The sequence below is a fragment of the Chelonia mydas genome, chromosome 12 (assembly GCF_015237465.2).
Source record: "Chelonia mydas isolate rCheMyd1 chromosome 12, rCheMyd1.pri.v2, whole genome shotgun sequence".
Taxonomy (NCBI): Eukaryota; Metazoa; Chordata; order Testudines; family Cheloniidae; genus Chelonia; species Chelonia mydas.
The window spans coordinates 11,689,691-11,710,925 of NC_051252.2; the positions used below are offsets into that span (position 1 = coordinate 11,689,691).

General features: G+C 39.1%; 1 long non-coding RNA gene across 1 annotated transcript in view; it reads left to right on the forward strand.

Annotated features, from left to right (window-relative positions):
- The window catches only part of LOC122462596, a 299,344-nt gene that overhangs the window by 105,390 nt on the left and 172,719 nt on the right, over nucleotides 1-21,235 (forward strand). The gene's annotated exons all lie outside the window — the stretch shown is intronic.

Here is a 21,235-nt window from a genome sequence, read left to right on the forward strand (position 1 = left end):
CCCAAAGTGAATAGTCACTTCAGATTTACACCAGTCTAAGTGAGATCAGAATCTGACCTTTTATTTTCAGCATGAGCCCATGTACAATGCAATCCTTACCATTTATTCTTTCTAATTATATTTCCTTTGTGACTACCACGTGGCCATATACTGGATCATATTGAGAATTCAAGTGTTATCAGGTTTACTAATTTCTGTCTTTTGAAAGAGATACTGACAGGAGAGGGAGATACAATTGATAAGCACCCTATTTCCCTATTCCCAGTCATAGCTGAATATTAAAGTCCCACTTACTGCAGCAACCTTTACACTGTGAAATTGAAATTTTGTATAATCCTTACTGGAGCTGCCTTTTTTTCCTCTCCCCTCAAGAAAGATATTCAGGTTCCCCCACTGGGAAATTGATTAAGTTTGTACAGTGCATACATGAATTAGAAACAAATAGGCTTCATTTCCGAAGGTCTTAAAGGACTGTTAATGGTTAAGCCTTCCTGCGGGATTGTGCTTTCTTCCCTTTGTCTAGAAGAACAACATTTTTGCTTCAGACAGTCTTGGAGGGGGGAAATAAATAAATAATGTTACTTTGTGAATGACCCTTGACTGTATTGGCTCTCTTTGTTGACCCTGGGTTAAAGGATAGCAAGATAGCTCAAGCCTGCTTTCTGTCAGAGTTTCCTTTCTACAGGAACTCCTGTAGATGGCTTGGTGGGAATCCAGTGATAAAAACTGGAACTCATTTCTCACTTACAGAAAGGAAAACAAAACCGAGGAAAGAATGTTTCCTGCTACTCTTCGGTCAGTCGATAAGCTTAATTGGCTAGGTCTGTCTGCTGTACATTGATTGTACCTACTAATAAAAGAGCTATTGATTGGCACTTTATTTAACAGTGGCTTGCATGGACTATAGTTCCTGCTAATGTTATTACTACATCAACCTTTTCCTGTTCCCTGGCTCTTTAGTGGTATAAATTATGTCAAATGCCAACAACATTTTCACTATTCTCGGACTTTTGGACACTTTCCTTTATAAGTTTTTGACCTCCTTAGTGCACACTGTGTCATCTTAATAGGTGTAAAAGATGCTTAATAGGATGCAGGAAGAGTGTAGCTGCTAAGTTCTTATTAAAAAGTACTATAATTGTTATGGCTACATTTTATGTTTTAATTGGACCTCAGAAATCAAATAAATTGATATTACTTGACATCTATTTAATGTGACTGTGATTAGTGGGCAGTGGTGGCAGATTAATGAAGATGAATACCTATATCTGGAAACTTGCAACGTCTTCGTAACCTTGCTAATGCCAGTAGAGGTCACTGTACAGAAATCCCGGTGGATGTAGGAGTCCAGCATGGTGTAAAGAAATGGTTGGCTAGGGAATGGAGATAAACTTGAGAAAAGAACACTACAACCAAAGAGGTGGTCACCTCCAGATTTTGTAGTTGTCCGGTGTTCAGCATAGTAGTAATAAGCTGCTTTGTAACCAGTCCGACAGCTGGGGTGCTGGAACAATTTTTATAGTGGGGGAACTGATGATGGAAGCCATGTATTTGATGGTTTTTATTACTACTTCAAGACGGGCAACACCCCTAGTTCCAACACCAATACCTACAGCTGTCCAGACTGGTTTATTTGTATGGTATCCATCTTGCTTCTGTTAAGTTACTAGCAAAAGTCCAATTGACTTTACTGGGGGTAGAAGCAGGCCCTATTAGGAGCTCTCTTATTAATACCAGAAAGGCCAGTCTTGTGGTTTAGGCACTGGACTGGCACTCAGGAACTGGGTTCAGTTCCCAGCTCTACTACAGTGTTCCCATGTCACCTCAGATAAGTCACTTGACCTCTTTATGCCTCAGTTCTTGATCTGTAAAATGGGGATAATAATCTTTCCTTTCCCCTTTCCTTTGTCTTCCTCCTTAGATTATTAATTATTTAGTGTACACGCTGACTCATACTGTGTGTGTGCGCAGTGCCTAGCACAATAGGGTCAATCTCCATTGAGTCCTATAGGTGCTACTGTAATACAAATAATAAACAACGTAATAATAATATGTTCACTTAGTAAACTTTCTAAAGAAAATGTGTCAGAAATATATGTAGAAATTTACTGGAAACAGACAAGAACAATGGGTGCACATGAGCACATTGTCCCTCTTTTTCAATGGGCAGTAACAAACGAATAATAAAACAAAACCCAAAAATGCCTATTTCTGTTGCAAAAGATGGCAGTACTAGAATTTAGAGAGAGTTGGCCATTGATATGGATTTATCAGTCAGTTTATATGTTTATAGATTCCAGGGCCAGTAGGGACCATTGTGATAATCTAATCTGACCTCCTATATAACACACAAGTCATAGAACTTCCCCCAAATAATTCCTAGAGCAGATCTTTTAGAAAAAAAAATCCCATATTGATTTAAAAATTGTCAGTGATAGATAATGCATTGTGACAATGATTATTTTCTCTCACTGTTAAAAATGTGTCTAGCTTTAACTTCCAGCCATTGGATCTAGCCATTTCTTTTCTAGCTTGAAGAGGTCATTATTGAATATTTATTCCCCAAGCAGGTATTTCTAGACTGTAATCAAGTCATCCCTTAACCTTCTGTTTTGTTAAGCTAAATAAATTGAGATCCTTGAGTCTATCGCTATAAGGCAAGTTTTCTAATCCTTTAATCATTCTCTTAGCTCTTCTCTGTACCTTCTCCAATTTATCAGCATCCTTCTTGAATTGTGGGTACCAGAACTGGACACAGGATTCCAGCAGCAGTTGCCACAGTGTCAAATACAGAGGTAAAATAACCTCTCTGCTCCTACGCAAGGTTCCCCTGTTCATACAGCAAGGATTGCATTAGTTGCACTACGAGATGATATTCAACTGATTATTCACCACGATCCCCAAATCTTTTTCAGAGTCACTGCTTCCTAGGATCGAGAGGTTTTTATTTGTTGTTTAAACCTTCCATGTAATTTCAACCAAGGGCCTAATTCTACAGCTGTCACTCACACAAAACTTACATTAAATTGTATCAGAGTAACAGCCGTGTTAGTCTGTATTCGCAAAAAGAAAAGGAGTACTTGTGGCACCTTAGAGACTAAGCTGTAGCTCACGAAAGCTTATGCTCAAATAAATTGGTTAGTCTCTAAGGTGCCACAAGTACTCCTTATTAAATTGTATGATCACATGAGAGCCTAAGTGGTTGAATGGAGGTAGCTACAAGGAATCATTACTGAATTAAGCATCTGTAGTGCATGGAATACACTTTGCAGTATCATTGACTAGCAATTCTGATGTTACTTCTTGAGTCCCATAGAGTATTGTGACTATAGGAGGACTGTACAATTAGGCCAGATTTCCAAAATGCTCAGCTGCTATTTAGGCAGTGAAATAAGTGACCAAATCGGGATTGCGCTCATTTGAAAATCTGGCCATAAGTATCACTGTAGGAGCTGCAACATACTGAGATCTTGGGAAACTGGTCCCGTGCTCTAGCGGGAATAAATAAATAAACGCGCCCCCCCCCCCCCACATCTTAATGGACTAGGATAACAATGCAGGAATCATGTGCTTCATTTTTTTATTTACTCCTACCCTCTCACAAACTCACTTTGTAGTAGCACTTGCAGGACTCTTACCTGTGGCAAGTTAATCTAGTAAGCGTCTCACTCTGGAACTACTCTTGAAGCATGTGTGTTAGTACGGAGTTAGCCAAGTGTTGCCAACATATACACTTCTCATACCTTTCAAACTGAAAAGTGAATGCGGTTGCAAAGAAGCTCACCAATCCCCATTAAAAAACCCATAAGCTCCTTTCACCAGCAATTTCAGCAGGAAATTTCAATAATTTGTCTTTAAAGCCACATTTTAGAAGGGCAGGAATGGAGTCTTCTAATCTCCATACTAGTAGAATAGATGGTAAGAATACAATTTTACAGTTTAAAACAAAGCAAAACCCTACTACTTTATGATGAAAAAACAGTCCCAACAAATTATTTAGCATCTCTCTGTTGTTTCAGATTGTAAACCTGTTGGAACCTAAATGTTGCTTAAAGGGGAGAAATGTTGAAATCTAAACGTAAATATACAGAGAGATCCAAAGTATGTCAAGATGAGTAATGGACAGGCAGAGAGAGAGAGAAACGAAACAATGCTTTTTTTGCATTCAGATCCTTTATCTCCACACCCTTGTTTATGTGCTCTTGCTCCTGACATAAGGGCATTCACATTAATGCACACTGTAGAAGAGTCTCAGGGCTAGCCAAGAAATTGCGATCACCAAAGGGAACAAGATGTTACCCTAAGCGGCTTCCATTCAAGCACAAACTCCCTCCAAAAACAGTCAGTCAGTGGGGATTCCAGATATTTAACATCAGTGAGACGCAGGGTATGGCTGGTACTTAAAGATCCTCAACATTTTCCTAACGAAAGAGCTTTTAGCTGGAAAATAAATTTGCAATCAAAACATTTCTGTTTTTTTTCATTTAAAATTAAGAAACCAAACAAAATATTTTTTGTTGTTGGTTTTCTTTAAAAAAAAAAAAAAAAAAAAAAAAAAAAGAACAAAGGAAAAGTAATTCACTTGTCAGTAAAAAAAAATTTTGGTTTTTGAAAAATGAAAATTTTTTGTTCTGGGTTTTTGTTTTTGTTTTGGCAGAAAAACTCAAAAATGTTGCAGGAAATTGAAAAATAATAATTAGATTTCCCACAGAAAACAACTGGCATTTTTTGACCAGATGTACTGACATTATCCTGTTAAAGTTAGCACATGAGGAGTATGACTGTAGTAATAAAGGACCAGATCATCAGTTGGTGTAAATTGGTGTAGTTCCCTTGAAGTCAATGTAAATAATGAGCTCAATAGACCTGTGCTGATTTATACCAGCTGAGGACCTGTCTCAAAGTGTCTTATGCAAAGATAACATCCATTGTAGCTCTTTTGTAATGCAGGGTTTTTAAGTGATATTTTTATTAGAGTTACCAGGAATAATACAATTTATTTTTAGTTTACTTCCTTGTATTCCTCTCTACTACTCATTTCAATTTGCTCATTGTAATGCATGACCAAAACAATTTGAAAGTATCTTTCTGCTTCACTGTGTCTGAGATCTCTGAGGGTGGATTGCACTGTACTGAAGTTATTGTGCTGTTAGGAAGCTTTAAGAATAGGAATGCAAGTTTTCATAAGGCCTTTTATTGTGTGGAGTCCATCTATTATTAGAACATCTTCAATATAAAACCACTACACTTTGTTTTACAACAACCGTACATTAAATCACAATATAATTACCCTCCTAACAACATTTGTCTATAAATCTTTAAATACTTGCCATCTGATGATAATGTAATAAAAAGGCTGTGATGTAAATTGATGTACTTTATTACATTTATTGTTGTTTAAATGACAGTGGGCGGGAGGGGAATTCATAAAAGATTTAAATATTCTTTCCACCCCGGGGGGTTTGAATATAGCTGCTAGGAATTAGAAGGATTTTCCAAGGTGTTCACTAATGTCAGACAATCTAGGATGTACCCAGAATGCAAAAACACATTCTTTATGGAAAGTGATGAATGTTTTTCTGGATGTGTATGTCATATACACAAAACTTCTCATGTTGGAGGTATGGTTTTCAGTGTCGAGGGGTCCCAATCTGATCTCTGGTTACATGGGTGTAAGGATTTCTGCATTAAGACACGACTGATCTTTGACAGCATCTTTGCAGTCACTCTATTTGTTAGTGGCAGAGAGCTACTTGGTGGGGAGGCTATTTGGGGGTTTATTCCAGTGGGTTCCTTGTCCCTAATGTATGGAACTCTTTAGCAGGAGAAGTAGCCTCCATTTTAGAGAAAAAAGGAAAACAAGAAATTTAATCATATTGTATCTCTTTGCTAGACAGCAGTAGAAAGCTGTGAATTAGGATTCCTGACTAGGGGAGAAGAGTGTTGTCTGTATAATGGTTAGAGAGGGGACTGAGAGCTGGGATCCCTCGATGTTTTTTGTTTTGTAATGGTGTTTCCCCGCTGCCCCCTTCTCCCCCGCCAAAGCTTTTCCCTGTTGCCAGAGTCTTTCACTACCGTGGGGCAAGGTGCCGGCCGTGGGAGGCAGCAAGACACTACCCTCCAAAAATAGCAACATAGACGTGGTAGGCACTGCCTGGGCATGTAGAGAGCCATGTAGGGTATATAGCCTAGGGTTCTGGCATGTCTGTACTCTATAGCCTTGCCGCCTATGCTGCTGTTTATACTGGCTTGGCTATAGAGTGTCTGCACGCTGCACGCGGCTATTAATGTAGACCTGCCCTAAGTGGTATGACTTGGTTCTACTGTATTAAAGACTTGAGTTCTAGTTACAGCTCTGTCAGAAGTGACCTCGTCCAATCTCTGTGGTTAGCGGCCTGTAAAATGGGGGTGGGGGGAGGTGATTTTTGATTCCCTTCTAGAGTTTGGGCATTTCCTCAGCAGTAAGGGCTGGGAAAGGCTAAGAATTATTAAGGCCATTTAGTGGGAATCTAACTTATGCTCTCCTGGCTTCCAGGCCAGCGCTCTTTCCCCTACTATTATTATTTGTATTTCGGTAGAGGCACTAAGCAAGTCAGCACCCCATTATATTAGTAGGAAAACAGGATTCATGCCCTAAAGAGCTTACAGTTTACATACAAAACTGGGGAAGGAAATACAGGGGGATAGTGATATGAACATGTCTCGTATATACTAGCTGCGTGCACAAATCATAGGTATAATAAGCAGACCAGCAGGGGCAATTTCAGCTTGCCACCAGCTTAGCCGTTACTTAGGTCAAAGGATATAGTAGTGGGAGTGGTGTCAGCAACAGGCATTTTGTTCATGTTCCTGTAGCTTCAAAGGGCTGTTCTGAAACGCTGGAGACTCAAGAGCACGTGTGGTGCAGCATGGCAGGAGCTGGAATGTGGCCAGAAACTTAAACAGTTGTAAGCGTTCTTCTATGCTTGTGCACATAGTGATTTTCAGTGGCTTATAAATCAGTCAAATCTTGGCAGGTTTTCATGGTGCCAACGAAAAGCCCCCCTCTGGCCCTAGGACCACCCCACTCCGAATTGCAACTGCCTCTCAGTGTAGAGCTGGGCAAAATTTTTCAGCCCACGCGTTTTTTGATGAATAATGCAGATTCTGGATGACTGAAACATTTTGCAAATTCGTAGTGATTCTGGGGATTCTAGTTTTCATTTAAAAAAAAATTAAAAATGTTCAGAAAAAATCAGAAGGTTTCTACATTTTCTAAACAGAATGTTTTGATTTTTTTAAAAATTAGAAACACCTTTTTTGTCCTACATGAAAGAGCTGTGGGTTTGGGGTCTCCCCTCCCCAACGTTTTGGTTTGCTGAACATTTTGAATACATTTCATTTCAGGCTGACCTGAAATGAAACATGTTTTCAATTTTTCAGACGTGCCAGAAAACCAAAATTCAATTATTTGTACAGCTCAGCCTCTAAGCACTAGCCCACCAGTATGTACAGCAACCTTAACAGAATGGTCACATCTAATAAACCAGGGGATACCATCATCAACCTCATCCTCAGCACCTCATTTACATAGATGAGGAAGCACATACCCTTTGGAAATGTTCCCACTATGAGAGAAGTGCTGTTGACAATGGTAGTTGAGTGAGCGGGCTATTCAATAAGATTCAAAGCAGAAAGGCTGGAGAACAGTGGGGCATATCCAACAAGTTGAACACTTGAAAACAAAATTAATGACCACAAAATGCTAAAATAAATACTTAGTTAAAAGAGTGGTGCCAGTCTCCTCCCTAACATACTTTTTTCCCTTCTGTCCTTTCATTCTGACCTAGCCTCTCCAGTGAAAATGCAGTTATGTAGTCAGTGACAATGAAAAACAGAATCAACTAATTCCCAAATTACTTTTAAGAACCCAAATAGTTCTTCAACTGCACTGGGACACACCAGGGTGTGTTTTATAGGGCTTCCTAATTCACAATGCACCCAAGGCAAGTATTAATTGCCCCATAAAACATGCTCTGTCATTTCTTGCAGTTCAACACGTTACCTGTCTGTGCAAACTTGATTTATCTCCTTAACAGTCCTGTACTACTTCTGATAAATGTTTTTAGAAAAAACAGTTAGAGATATTAAACTGGGGACATGGAAGAAAGATAACACTATAGAATTTCCATTAGCCAGGAAAACCTACTTCCAGATTAAGGTCCTGTTATAAATATGTATTATTTTTTTTACTTCCAAGTAGTTTTATTTGTAAAAAATTTTCCTATTTTCTCTAATTTCAGGTGTTAATTGTGTATATATTCCAAAGCACTCTATATGCTCACACTGTATACTCTATAAACTTATTGCACATACTTCTTTCCAGGCCTGTTCATCGCTGTGATATGATTGTTATGCATCTTTGATGTTTCCACAGTAATTCCAGTGATTGACAACAACACAGCACACCTTTTGACTATTAAGAATTTAATTATACTTCCAAAACCTCTCAGGTCCCAACCCCCACTGTTGCTGGAGTATAAATGAATGAACAAGCAAGCAAGGAAATCAAGGCCTCAGTCTCGAAAACATTTGCTCATGAAAGTAACCCCATTGAAGTCAATAGGATTTTCCACAGCGTGCGTACAGATAAGCACATGCCTGAGTCTGTGCAGGATTAGGGCCCAAATAAAAGACAGAGTTCCCGCCACATAGTAATATGCACTGTCACTAGGTGCAACTCAAGTAGTTTTGTAATTTGGTTCAGCTAAGCTTACCCTTTGGCCCTCAATGATCTGTCCACACTTTATCTGTTTTCTGAGTCCTTCTCCTTCCTTCAAATCCTAACCTTCTCTCTTCCTGCTTCAGACCTAACCAGATCTTGTCTCCCTTTTCTTGCTCTATCTTTCCATTCCTTTCACCAATTAGTAAAAATCGTTCTCTGGCTGATCCCTGTGACTGGGACTAGGTAAGGGCTACTCTCCGTCCCCATCCTTTCCTCCTCTGAACTTCTACTCAGGGGGAGTTCTCAGTCACTGGCTCTAGGAAGCCTAAGGTTATCCTTTTCCCTGTTGTGTTTTGAACTATCTTTAGCCAGTTTGTCCCCGATGCAGAGAGGAGTTACTTTAACCCTTTATCTCTTTTTAGTTAACATGTCAGAAGCCTGATTCCCTACCTCTAGACATTTACACCTGTACAATATGACTGCAAAATGCTCCCTTGACGATATTACAGAATTTTATACGCGGTTTTCACTCCTATCCGTGGCAATCAATTCCGTAGGAGTTTGGCAGTGGACAATTAGGACCCAGAAATTATGTAGTATAACCATGCAGGTAAGCTGTTTTTTTCAGCTTTTACAAGTTCAGTTATTGCTAAATCTGGCAGATTTTTATGCTTTTACCAAAAGAATGAGGAAAGATCCAAAAATTTACTAGTGACAAAACCACGACAGGGAGATCTAGGAGAGTTTTGTTGTTTAAAAAGCAGCAAACATAACTTTCTGTAACCCGTTACAGAGACTTCACTTCTACATTTGAATTTTGGGCAAGAATATTCCAATTGCCAAATTTAGCTATATACTTGCAGGCTCTTCAGAGGCTATTCTTGGTTCCATCACAAAGTTGGTTTTGTCTGGTTGGTTCCTGCATAGCACTTGAGCAGGAAATTGTTTTGATTCACAAGTAATGTGATGCTAAATTAAGGTATACTTTGAATTTATGAGTAAGTTAGTCTATTTCTTTCTGTTACAAGAGTTAATTCCCATTATGTAAAAATGGTATTAATTTTACAGCTGTAAAATCAGGTGGAACTTAAGAATTTAATTCATAAACAAACGTGTGGAAGATTTATGAAGTGCTCACTTTGTGTTTTCCTCAACACAAGCAAGGAACTCACTTTTTTTTCTATGTAAATTATCCACAGTGAAATCCATTTTTGCGATTTATCAATCCTTTCTACCCTTGCTTTCAGGCTAATGTATCTGAGAGCTACAGTGCATGACCCAGAGTCAACTAAATCAAGGGAAAATAAGGAGGTTTGCCAAAGTAGATTAAAAAATTATTTTAAAGTGGCAATTCTACAAACCACTACTCATGGCAGATGAAATTCAATGTTGATAAATGCATAGTAATGCACATTGAAAAATAATTCCAACTATGTATACAAATGATGGGGTGTAAATTAGCTGCTGCCACTCAAGAAAGAGGTCTTGGAGTTACTGTGGATAGTTCTCTGAAAACATCCTCTCACTGTGTTGTGGCACTCAAAAAGCTAACAATGTTAGGAACAATTAGGAAAGGGATAGATAATAAAACAGAAAATATCATAATGCCAAGATATAAATCCATGGTACGCCCACATGTTGAATACTGCGTGCAGTTCTGATTACCCCCATCTCATAGCAGATGTATTAGAATTGAAAAAAGGTACAGAGAAAGGCAGCAAAAATGATTGAGTGTGGAACAGCCATGGGCAGCATGACTAGTCCACTGCTCCACCCCTTTCACCTGAGACCCCGCCCCCACTCTGCCCATTCCAACTCCCCCTCCCCACCACTCTCACCTGCCAGTACAGCCATGAACCCCGGCCAGCACCCGGTGCTGCCCTGAGCCTGGGCCATCCTGCCGGTGCCTGGAACAGTTCAGAGGAGCCCCGAGCGCAGACTGTCCAGAAGACCTCTGAGCCCCATCACGGCCCAGCCCTGTGGGCTGTGGCAGGGAGCATTAGCTGGGGGCTTAGTCTCCCCCAGCCTCCATTACCTGCTGCCCATTGGAACAGATTCCATACAAGGGGAGATTAAAAAGACTGTGACTATTTGGCTAAAAAAAGAAACAACTAATGGGGGATATGATAGAGGTCTATAAAATCATGAACGGTATGGAAAAAGTGAACATGGAAGTGTTGTTTACCCCTTTACATAACAAAAGAATTAGGGGGGGTCACATGATAAAGTGAATAGGCAGCAGGTTTAAAACAAACAATAGGAAGTAATTCAGTCAACCTGTGGAACTTATCGCCAGGGGATGTTGTGAAAGCCAAAACCATAACTGTATTGAAAAAAGAATTAGATACGTTCTTGGAAGATAGGTCCATCAATATCTATTAGCCAAGATGGTTCTGGATGTCCACAGACCTCCAACTGCCAGAAACTGGGACTGAATGACAGGGGATGGATGACTCAAAATTGCCTTGTTTTGTTCATTCCCTGTGAAGCATCTGGCACTGGTAGCCACTGTCAGAAAACAGGATATTGGGATAGATGGACAATTGGTCTGATCCATTCTTAAGTCAGCAGCCCCCCTGTTCTTCACAGCCCCACTGTCAGCAGTAGCTTCAGAGAGGTCTGAGTTGGGGTTTTGGATTCCGTCTATTGCTACTCAGGCTAGCAAAGGCAGACATAGTAAGATTCAATGCAGATGAAAAGGGGAAGAAAATGACCTTGTTTGGCCAGTCCTAGTGGGGTATGGACTGAAATGGTTGGAACAAAAAGCTGGACCAGCACAGGATCTTTCGGGATAAAAGAAGGGGAAAGTGGGGAATATTACAAGGCACTGTCTTTTCCAAAAATAAATTAAAAGGCACTATTCATTTAAAAAAATGAATGAATCAATAAATATACTAGGTCCTAGCTGCTGCAATCTGATCTGCAAATCCTCAGTGATTTCAGTGTGATTCCATGCAGGCAGAAGGGTGGGACAGACTATATCGGAGAAACATGATGTACCAGTCTACCACATATTAATTTCTAACGTTAAGAGAAAGCTAATTACTTCATAGAATCATAGAATATCAGGGTTGGAAGGGACCTTAGGAGGTCATCTAGTCCAACCCCCTGCTCAAAGCAGGACCAGTCCCCAATTTTTGCCCCAGATCCCTAAATGCCCCCTCAAGGATTGAACTCACAACCCTGGGTTTAGCAGGCCAATGCTCAAACCACTGAGCTATCCCTCCCCTTGATTCTAGATCATTTTGCTTAAACCTCAGCTTCATTGCTGGATCTCCTGAGAACCTTCACCAGTTTTACTCATTTATTCTAACCACTGTGGCTGCCTCTCTGTGTCAGAGCTGTGCGAGGGACAACAGCTCCAAGACAACGCTGTGGACAGATCTTTGAGATCTGTGTTCAATGATCTTCATTTTTAATAACGTATCTAAAAGTAAGGGCTTGTCTCCACTTACCGTGGATTGGCGCTGTGGTGATCGATCCACTGGGGGTCGATTTAGCGAGTCTAGTGAAGACCCACTAAATTGATCGCCGATCGCTCACCTGTTGACTCTGGTACTCCACCAGAACGAGAAGCATAAGGTAAGTTGATGGGAGAGTGTCTCCCATTGACCCAGCATGGTATAGATACCGCAGTAAGTCAACCTAAGGTACTTCGACTCCAGCTACGTTATTCATGTAGCTGGAGTTGCGTAACTTGGTCGACTTAGCCCCATAGTGTAGACCTGCCCTAACATTCCCAAGAATGGTTTGGTTTTGCTGGTGCCTATGATTCAGCTGATCACTATAGACTGTAAAAAGACGCAACCTCCTAGTTTGCAGGCATATATTGTGGCACCACATTTTCCTGGGCATTGGCATTTTGGCATATCTTGCAGATGCAAATTTGGTGATGTGATGCACAATAACTGACTCGTGGTCACTGCTTCCACAGTCGCAGTTCAAATATGGGTCTACAATTTACAGGCACAAACTGTACCTGCAAGCAGGAAGGCAGGGCCTGGTGAACATCTGGCTGGTATTGTATTACAAAAGTTGCATTACGGGGATAGACAAGAAATGAATTCCTACTGTGAATGTCAATGGGAATAGCCGGTGCTCATCACTTCCCAAGATCAGGTGTAAAATGGGGATATTTTTTTTTCATCTCCTTGTATGTTCATATAATTCATTAGCAATGACAGGAACTACATAGGTGTGGCAAGAGGAAAGTAGCCTGCTCAACTTACATGTTTCCTGTCTAATATTGTACAGAAGCAAATACAGGTGGAGCAAATGTAGGTGATTTAATATCGATTTCCAAGCAAAGGAGATAAATTCTTACATTGGGGAGTTAGCAGATTCATTTAAAATTCATATTGGTATGGATTTTGTGACTATACATACCATCATGGTAAATGCATGTGCTAATTAGGTATGCAAATGCATATGCATTTATGTGGGAACAAACGAATGTAAAAAAGATGTAAAAATATGTTCCAATACTTGTGAAAATTATTCACACCCCTGAGTGACATAAGTTTTGCCGATATAAGCTGAAGTGTAGACATAGCCTTACTCTTTGTTAATAAAAATGTACATTTGAATGTAATTAGGGATAAGACTAGGCAAGAAGGCAACATTTTGCTGCAATAATTCATTTGTTGGGGGAGAATGGGAAATGAGCAGTTCACAGATAAACATGTTTATGAATAGGCTTGGAAGGGTTAGATTTTTATCAGTAAACGTTGATTTCATCATACGCACACAAACCAACTGAAAAACATTGCCATAGATAATAACCAGAATTTACAGATAGGTAAAGGAGGCAAAATGCCATTTGAGAACTTATCAAAGTTTGATTTAAGGATATTTACTTTGTATATTTTGACAATGGTTGACTATTTGTGTTTTAATGGTTATAAAATTTAAACTTTTTGAATCCCGGTGTCCACTGTCATTGAATAATTATTTTCTGACACCCCCCACCCTAATTCCTGCAACTTTGAAAATTTAAATTGATAAAAATTGGGAAAAAAATGTTTCATCATCATCAATATTATATGTTGAAATTATACATATATAAAAAACCCTAACCCCAACATCCAGTTCTGCCAAGCCTACTTATGAATGAAAGCAATTATTGACTGGAATGTTTAAGACACGTACAGATTTAAATCACTGCGGTGGTCTTTTAATATTGATTAGGGGAAATACTTCACTGATAGTATTGGTCAATATAAATGTATAAATCATGAACGTGTGATGTTTTTACTATATGCTTAATGTTTCTGTCTTTAATTGAGTTATGCTCCCCCATTTCTAAACCGATGGACTGGAAGCTGGAAATCATTTTGGTCCTGACAAAAGTGGTGCCTTTTTAAAAACATTTACATTTAAGGTAATTGGTAGCAGCACCTGACAGCACCACTATAGTCTAACTGAAGCCGTGTCTCAGCATTTCCACCATGAACCACATTTTTCAGGAGTTCATAACTGGGGCAAATAAAAAAAAAGTTTAAAGCTGCAATTTGATATATAAGGGCTCAGTAACTGGATCATTTTAAAGACATCTATTTAAATAAATCAGGTCACATGTAGGGCTGTAGGAGATGTTTAGCTAGAACCCTGAACCCAACCAAACACAGGGTGGCTTGGGTCTGAGTCAAATTCATGAACCTCAGCTGAGGTTCATGAATATTCAGTAGTCTTGTGCTAATAGAATTCACATGGATCCCTTCTGCCTACCATGATTGTTGTTCCTAAAGTCTGGCCCAGAGCATAGGCACTTCCAAAATGGATATTTATCATAAAGACTTCTGCTCTGTATTATACAAACATGTGACCAGATGGTGGGGCAGTTTTAGTTGGTGGTTCATGCTAAGGGAAAAGTTCACCGTTGCAGAGGGTGCGTTAGATTAAGTTCACACCTCAGATTTGCTCATGCCTGCTCATGTGCCTAGATCTTTGTCAGCTTCACAGATTTGAATCTTGTGACTTTGAAGGAAAGAGGGATTTGCCCTGGAGGCATAGGACTTTTCTGCTATTGATTCCTTTAAGGTGAGTCTCTGATAATACATTTCCAACAATGCGAGTTGTGGTCTTCCTGGAAATCACCAGGAATGTTTCTTTTCTGTTTTGCAATGTTCGTTTGATGTAATATCACTTTGGAATAAAAAACAAAAGATGGTTTTAAACCCTTGCCAATCCAGAGTCTCTCGCTAGTCATTGTTTTTACGATAAAATCTTTGTGTTCAGTGGCATATTCATCTGCTGATCTATATCTGCATTAAATTTTAATGTGATGGAATTAATAAAGAACGAGGAATACTTTTTGCGTGGAAAAAGTAATGCAGCCAGTCTTACCAGTAACACAGGTGGAACTCTGCTTTAAAAAGTAACCATGGTTGAAGTGTCTGAGGAAGAATTAAGCAGCAGATTTTTTCTGAGCTTCATGCAGTTAAAAATAAATAAATAAATGAATATAAATATGGACGAAAACACAAAACCTGAGGCTATCGCCACTGGTGAGGGTTAAAATTAGGGCTGTCAAGCAATTAAAAAATTTAATCACGATTCATCGCGTTGTTAAACAATAATGGAATACCATTTGTAAGTTGCACTTTCATGATAAAGAGATTGCACTACAGCACTTGTATGAGGTGAACTGAAAAATACTGTTTCTTTTGTTTGCCATTTGTACAGTGCGAATATTTGTAATCAAAATAATATAAAGTGAGCAGTGTACACTTTGTATTCTGAGTTGTAATTGAAATTGATATATTTGAAAATATAGAAAAACATCCAAAATGTTTAATAAATTTCCGTTGGTATTCTATTGTTTAACAATGCGATTAATCGTGATTAATTTTTTTAATCTCAATTTTTTTTTAGTTAATAGGGTAAGTTAACTGCGATTAATTGACAGCCGTAGTTAAAATATAAAAACACTGCATCAGTTGCAGTCCTTAGAAAGCCTCAGGCACCATATCACAAACGTTTCAGGCAAGTAAATAACAAATAGCAAAAAATATCTTAGGCCATCGCCTAGAGAGAGGCTTAAAAATATAAAGATGGATGACAAGAGCAACAGCACAGTCTTCCCCAGAGCAAGAGCAGGAATAATGTCATGAATGGTATTTTAAATCCGGGAACTTCTAGGCATGAATTGGCTTAGACAGGTGATGTTTCTCTGACACCCATCAAAGCATAACTTCTATGTGTTAATTTGCCTGACACATTTTTAAAGTCTCCATAGGGTAGTTGCTGTTGTTATCAGTTAAACTCGAGAACCCTAATTACATTACATATGAAATTTGATGGCCTGTGTTATGCAGGAGGTCGCATTAGATCATAATGGTCCCTTCTGGCCTCAGTATCTATGAATTTAACAAGCGAAAGGCCTGATCCTGCAAACAATTATGTATCTGAGCATACTCATGTACAATAAGCAGTTTCATTTACTTTAATAGAAGGTTGTATGTGTAAGTATATGTAAGACTGGGCCCTAAATGTCTGTCACCAGATTTTTTTTTAACTGCTGAGTGAAATCTTTTGATGATTTTTTTTCAGGCTCCTTGTGAGAGATAGCTTTAAGATACTGTTTTGATTTTTTCTGATCATGTCAGTTATTTCCACACAGGTCAGGGTATGAAAATTTCCTTTGTTTTAGAAAACATTCATTTTGTTGTAAGTAGGTGCGATCAGCTGTGTTCCGTATGTTTCATAGTATCTCATCATATGTGGTTGTGCTGTGAGTCATCTCACAATGTTGGAAATTCAACTTAATTATAACTTTTATGAAAGGGAAAAGTGGTTTTGTCGTATTTTCAGCACAAAAATATGTAACAAACTGACCTTTCGCTTCTAAAACCCCCTGCAAAATCCATAAAACTTCAAGACTTGGTCTAATATGGACATCACAGTAAACTCACATATTTTGATTCTGCTCTGTTTAAGATTGTGAAATAACTTTAGCTTTCTCCATCCTCTTAAGTTGTTGCCAAAGACTGGGAGAACTTAAAACACATCTTCCCTTTAGTGCCTGTTCTAAATTATTAACTTCTTTGATGCATCAATGTCAGGAAATAATGGCATAAAAATCTTCTTCAAGATGTGGATATTTTAGTTTAGAAACCAATTTTAAATATTGGAAAGGAAACTGAGAACCAGGGCAATGTGGAAACCTTGAAAGTGAAAATCCTACATCTTCCAATTTAGTATTCATCCGCCACTAATCTGATGTCTTCTGTGTTCATACAGACACACACGAGTTATCAGTTTTCACTCATGAAGATGAATTTCATACTCGAGAAAAACCATATTACTTTCTCTGCTTAGTATCAGGGAGCAGCCGTGTTAAGTCTGTATCCACAAAAACAACAAGGAGTCCGGTGGCATCTTACAGACTAACAGATTTATTTGGGCATAAGCTTTCGTGGGTAAAATAAATCTGCTAGTCTTTAAGGTGCCACCAGACTCCTTGTTATTCTCTGCTTAGAAATCCTTGATAGCTAAGTTTGTTTCAGCCTCTCCTATTTGCACAGTTAATAATTGGTCAGGGGTGGTAATTCCTAGTAGTAGCCTTGTGTGGTAATTCCCATCAAATCTCACAAGTTATCAGAGTATTAGACCTGCAAGGAAAATCTGCATGGTTCAGGAAATGGTACTGATAGTACTGGAAGCAGTGCATGTTGGCTGGGCACTTGAGGCATTAAAAATTCATCAGCACTGTTTGTAATATAGATGTGTAAATCTGGTTGTCTTGGGCAAATTCTCAGGTGATCACTTCCTGTCTACCTATTTCCATCTTCATTTTTAATGGGGTATAGGATTTTTCTTCACTGCCTTTCTCCAAACTATCAAATATTTTGCTTTGTATTGTCATGCAGCTGATATACTTTGTCCACCAGGCAGCTATTTTTAATTGATAATAGGTACGTTGGCATAGATTTTCAGATGTGACTAGTAATTCTGGATGGTTTCATTTTAGGTGCTCAACCTCAAACACTTATAAGGATCCTGATGCTTCAGGGGGTGGATGTTCACAAATGGCACCTAAAATTACCAGTACCTGCTGAAAATCTTGGCCCAAGCCCTAAAATAGATTAATAAATAGAACTAGTAAAAATTCCTAAATGAATACTTAGTTATAAATAAATGAACAGAACTAGTTTCAGACCAACCACTCTTCATTTGGGCTGGACAGTTTTCAACTTTTGAGATTTGTGTCATGGAAATGCAGATGTTTAATATTTTGAAAAATGACTTTAAAATGGCTGAGTGGTCTTTTAAAGTTCTTCCAAGCAGAGAGAATCTTTGCAAGGATATAGAGAATATATAATTTATTTTACACATTTTATCATGTGTGTCTTTTGTATTTTATGTGCAATAGTGACAAATTTCATATATAATTTTAGGCTGAACCAGTAGATTTTCTGTTTTTTGTTTTTGTTTTTTTTAACAGTTTCAAAATTTATTTATTATCCTTCAGATTGTTACACTTGAATCACAGTGTGAAAAATCAAACACAGGTCAATAATAAAGTCAATAGAATAACCACTAATACCAACAATGTAACTAAAACATTAAATTTAATGTTAATTAAGGATACATGGTCAAGATGTTCAGCATGCTTAAAAGGATGTACAAGTGACCCAGTCCAACAATCCTTGAAGCCTGAGTCAAAAGCAGTGTGTGTTTCATACGGGGAGAAGAAATGTACTAAATGTTTAAGACCATATTCCACTCACACTTATGCTCAAGGAACGTCAAAGGAATATCAATTCATTTAAGTTGGGAAGTTTGGATTTTCCCCATTTAGAATCTGTTTAAACAGGAGTAAATTGTAACCTCACAGGATCTTAACTCAAACTCCTCCTATCTCATCCATTTCTAAATAGGTATAAGTGTAAATTGTGCTGATGGGAAAGAATCCACATAATTTACAGATAATGCTGACCGCAGCCAAAATGGAGGAAAGAGAAGAGAAAAGAGGGTGGAGACAGGGCTGGCCCACAACATTTTGGCACCTGAGGCGGGGAGCTCAAATGACGCCCCCATGCCCCCTCGCTTGGGCCAAAACTTTGAAAGGTCTCAATTCTGCCTTTTTCCTGTTCTACTCCTCTCATAGTACTGCTCTGCTATCTACCCCAATAAAGGAGATCTAACAACTTAAAATGCCTTGTTCAAAAACTTTAAGTAACACTTAACTTTCAAACGCCTGAACAGCAAATGTAACTTTTCTTGTCTGCATAGTAAACACTGGCATTTTTATCTGTTTGAATAATCAAAGTGGTGCTTTCTGTGCCTTCTTGGTTGCAAAGATTTGAACTGCTTCCTGCTGAAGGTCCACAGTCTGGGCCAGCTCATACTCTGCTGAGCTGGTTGCAAGGCTGACCAGCCTCTCCTGTGTCATTGTGGAGCGTAGATGTGTTTTTATTAACTTCGGCTTGGAGAAGCTGCATTCTCCACTGGCCACTGTTACAGGAAGTGTTAGAAGTATGTGCAGAGCAACAAAAGCATTTGGAAAGAGGGTGGTCTTCTTATTTGTGCACATATATTCTGGAACAGCCTGTGGAGTTGATCCTGCTGAAATGTATCTTGAAAGGGTTTTCAGTTCATCACCTAAATCACTCACATCAATATTGCTGGTGTAGGTCTTCCTCAGGTATACTGCTGTGCTCCTTGAGCTGCATGAAACGTTCTTCAACTGACTGTATTGCACAATCTAGCACCTGGTTAAAGAATGCAACTTTGAATTGTTGTTTGGGGTCTCTTATGGGATTATCCCATGCCTCGAAATCAAAATGTCTTCTTCTTCGGTGACTCTTGTATTCTTGAATGGGTGGGAAAATAGCTTCAATGTGAAGTTCCTCTGCCAACTTCTGTGCACTCTTCAGAATGTTTTGAAATTCCTCATCTGACCGGTAAGACTGTAGGTATGACTTTGCTTTGTCCAGTTGTTCCATTGCTCCAGATATATCAAGCTTAACACCTTGGAGTCTCTTGCTTACAACATTTATTTCAAACAGTATGTCATGCCACAACACTAAGCCACACAGAAATTTGAAGTTATGTATGTTTCTGCTGATTCCATTTCCCTCTGCCACTGTTCTCCCATGAACAGTTCCGGTCATAGCATTCTCCTCCATAATGGCAACTATCTATCTTCCCAGTTCGGTGTTTGATAGGCTTTATCGCCTCCACTTGACTTTCCCATTGTGTGGCACTCAGTGGTTTCAGTGTCAGAGAGGGTGTTCCCAGATGTTGCTTCAAAATTTGCCATCGATGAGTTGATGCAGAGACAAATACATAGATGCTTTGAATTACGTTAAAAAATTCAGCAGCCTCACTAGAAGCAGATGCTGCATCACTGACCACCAAGTTCAATGAATGAGAACTGCATGGGACAAAAAAAGCTCGAGGGTTTAACTCTTGGATCCGTGTCTGCAATCCTCTGTTCTTTCCTCTCATGTTGGTACCATTATCGTAACCCCGACCTCTTATGTTAGCTATCACAATTCCCATATCTTCCAGCTTTTTAAGAAGCACATTTGTCATACCAGCTCCTATAGTAACATCAATGTCAATAAATTCTAGAAAATGCTCTCTGACAGTCACCATTGCAGGGACATTTTCACTAGGTTCTGTTGTTACAAAACGCACCATTAAAGTCATTTGTTCCGTATGGCTGATATCAGGTGTGCAGTCCAGAATAACAGATTATAGCTTACCGACTTCAGATCTGCCACAATCTTCTGTTTGACTTTTGTTGCCAGTAACTGTATGATCTCATTTTGAATTGTTTTTCCAAGGTAGTGGTGTGTGGTGACTCTCCTTAGATGCTCCTGGAGTACAGCATCAAACTCAGCCATCAGCTCCACAATTTTAAGGCAGTTTCCATTGCTTGGCACATATAGCTGATCTGAAGTGCTACGCAATGCTCCGTTTTGCATCGCAAGCATTCTCACAATGGCAATGAGCCTTTTCAGAACATTTTGCCAGTAAAGAGACTCTGATGCAATCTTCTCTTGATGCTGATCATCTATGGTGGCCTTTAACCTTAGTGTCATCTCAAGCTCTTTCCACCTACAGAATGCTCTCTGGTGATTTGCTGCCTTCTCATGGCATGCCAGATTTCGAGCCAGATTTTTCCAGTCCTTCGTTCCTGTAGAACCCAATGTGGCTGGAACATTAGACTGGAAGAGTTTGCAACAAAAACAGTATACAGCATTCTGGATTTTTGAGTACATAAGCCATGGCCTCTCCACTTTGTCACCATTGCGGATTTCACGCAAGTAGTAATGTGTTGGATGGAAACGTCTATTTTCATTATCTTTGGGGAACATGAAGTTTTTCACTTGCTGTGGCCCATGCAGTACGAGGAAGTCCCTCAGGCTACTGCTCAAGTGGGTCCACAGGCCTGGATCATCTAGACTTAAGGAACTAAACTCAGCAGCAGCTGTTTCTTGCACCTCCACCACACTCTTCTCTGATCTACACTTTTCTTCGGCAATGTGCATGGTTACATCCATTTGAGATGGAAATATG